Source organism: Etheostoma spectabile, chromosome 11, assembly GCF_008692095.1.
Source record: "Etheostoma spectabile isolate EspeVRDwgs_2016 chromosome 11, UIUC_Espe_1.0, whole genome shotgun sequence".
In the NCBI taxonomy this organism is placed as follows: Eukaryota; Metazoa; Chordata; class Actinopteri; order Perciformes; family Percidae; genus Etheostoma; species Etheostoma spectabile.
The window spans coordinates 18,966,654-18,968,914 of NC_045743.1; the positions used below are offsets into that span (position 1 = coordinate 18,966,654).

General features: G+C 45.6%; 1 long non-coding RNA gene across 1 annotated transcript; it reads right to left on the minus strand.

The window, feature by feature from the left end:
* Positions 1 to 720: 720 nt before the first annotated feature.
* Positions 721 to 1,904, minus strand: LOC116697994 (uncharacterized). The gene is made up of 2 exons (XR_004334091.1): positions 1,796 to 1,904; positions 721 to 1,422 (listed from the first exon to the last, which is right to left on the minus strand). It is a non-coding gene; the product is annotated as an uncharacterized LOC116697994 (long non-coding RNA).
* Positions 1,905 to 2,261: the final 357 nt, after the last annotated feature.

Here is a 2,261-nt window from a genome sequence, read left to right on the forward strand (position 1 = left end):
TGAGGGTAAGGGTTAATGTTATGTATTAATTGTGATGGTTAAGGTTAGGGTGAGGGGCAGGGAATGCATTATGTAATGAACGGGTCCCCACAAAGATAGTTGCCACATACATATGTGTGGCTCTGTGTATGTGTGTTGTGTGTGTGTTTGTGTTTTTAGCTGGTGTACGTAGAAGTGTGACATACAGGGATTACGAGGGGGGGCTGACGTTGACAAATGTGATACTAAGTGGTAAAGTGTGTCTATAGAATAATCACCCAGCACGCCATTGCATGCCGGGATACACACGCACATTGTCGTTCACATCCCCTCTAAAGAGAGGTAAGCAGAGAGAGATGGGGGGGGGGGGGGGGGGGGGGCACACACACACACACACACACACACACACACACACACACACACACACACAGTGATAGGAGTAGTGATGGCGCACAGCAGTTTCCAGTGTTATTACCATACCTGCCATTTTTCTTCAGTGACACTTATTTGGAACAGACAAGCGTTGGTGGGAAAAATGCTGACGAACAGCAACAGCAGCAGCAGCAACAGCTAAACTGATGTGTGTGGATTTATAGAAACAGTTGGATGGTGTCGGATTTGACATCTTGAGTTTAGCTTGTCGGAGCGGAGTTGAACTGAATTAATTTACAGCTAACGATGTAGGAAGCAAAGTTGGTGCATCAACAGGGAAACTTGACAAGATGCAATCAGTGAAAAGCATGACAGTTTAAAGTTTAATTGCCTACTTGCAGAGTATTCACCCATGGAAACAAGATCACACAACACGTTGGCACTAAAATCACGTGTAGCTTGAGCTTACAAATATTTGAAATTTTAAGGAGCACCTAAGTCTTTAACCTCAGCTCAACATCGAGGCTTGTCTTCTTCAAGTATGAAAAAAAAAATCATGAAATTACCTCAACTCATGTCAACTTAGTCTCATGTGATTACACCTTTAAAAAGTATGCAACGTGTTTCCATTCAATGGTTTATGTAACTGTGGCAGTGTTGATTAGCTGTACTATATATTTGTAGAGTAAGCCACAAGTCGATATTTTATTCTGTAGCGCTGAATTGATGTTCTATTATCACCCTAACAAGAAATTTAAAATTATAAGATTGTCTAAGGTTTACCTTAAAGCTGCACTAGTTAATAATTTCATGCTAAAAATAGATACAATAACACTGTGAAAGTGGTCGTCTGAGAGAAACCTCAAGACAATTGTCAACTCTGCAGTTCCTCTCCACAGAGCAGGTTTTCTCACCTGAAACTTTCCTGTATTCTTTTGTTTCCCCGCTCTCGTTAACCTACCCACTGAACCCACTGAACCCACTGAACCCAATGTACCCACTGAACCCACTGTACCCACTGAAGCCAATGTACCCACTGTATCCACTGAACCCACTGAACCCACTGAAGCCCTGTGAAATGTGTCGCTCGATTGAGAAACTCAGACAATTGTCAACTCTGCAGTTCCTCTCACAGAGAGGTTTTCTCACCTGAAACTTTCCTGTATTCTTTTGTTTCCCCGCTCTCGTTAACCTACCCACTGAACCACTGAACCCACTGACCATGTACCCATGAACCCGTACCCATGAAGCCATGTACCCACTGTATCCCTGAACCCACTGAACCCACTGAAGCCAATGTACCCCTGTATCCACTGAACCCATGAACCACTGAAGCCAATGTACCCACTGTATCCACTGAACCACTGAACCCTGTACACTGTATCCATGTACCCACTGAACCCACTGTACCACTGAACCCATACCCTGAACCACTGACCACTACACTGTACCCACTGTATCCACTGTACCCACTGAACCCACTGAACCCACTGAACCAATGTACCCACTGTATCCACTGAACCACTGAACCCACTGTACCCACTGTATCCACTAACCCACGACACACTGACCACTGGACCCACGAACACTGTACCCACTGAACCCATGTACCCACTGGAACCACTGTAACATGTGTATCACTGTGAATCCCACTGTACCCACTGAACCCACTGTACCACTGCACCCAATGATACCCACTGAACCCACTGAACCAATGCACCCACTGTACCCACTGTACCCAAGACCCATCGAACCCACACCACTGTACCCACTGAACCCACTGAACCACTTTACCACTGACCACTGTACCCAACGAACAACTGAACCCACTGTATCCACTGTACCCACTGAACCCACTGTACCCACGGAAACCCACTGTACCCACTGACCCTACCACTGAACCCCTGACA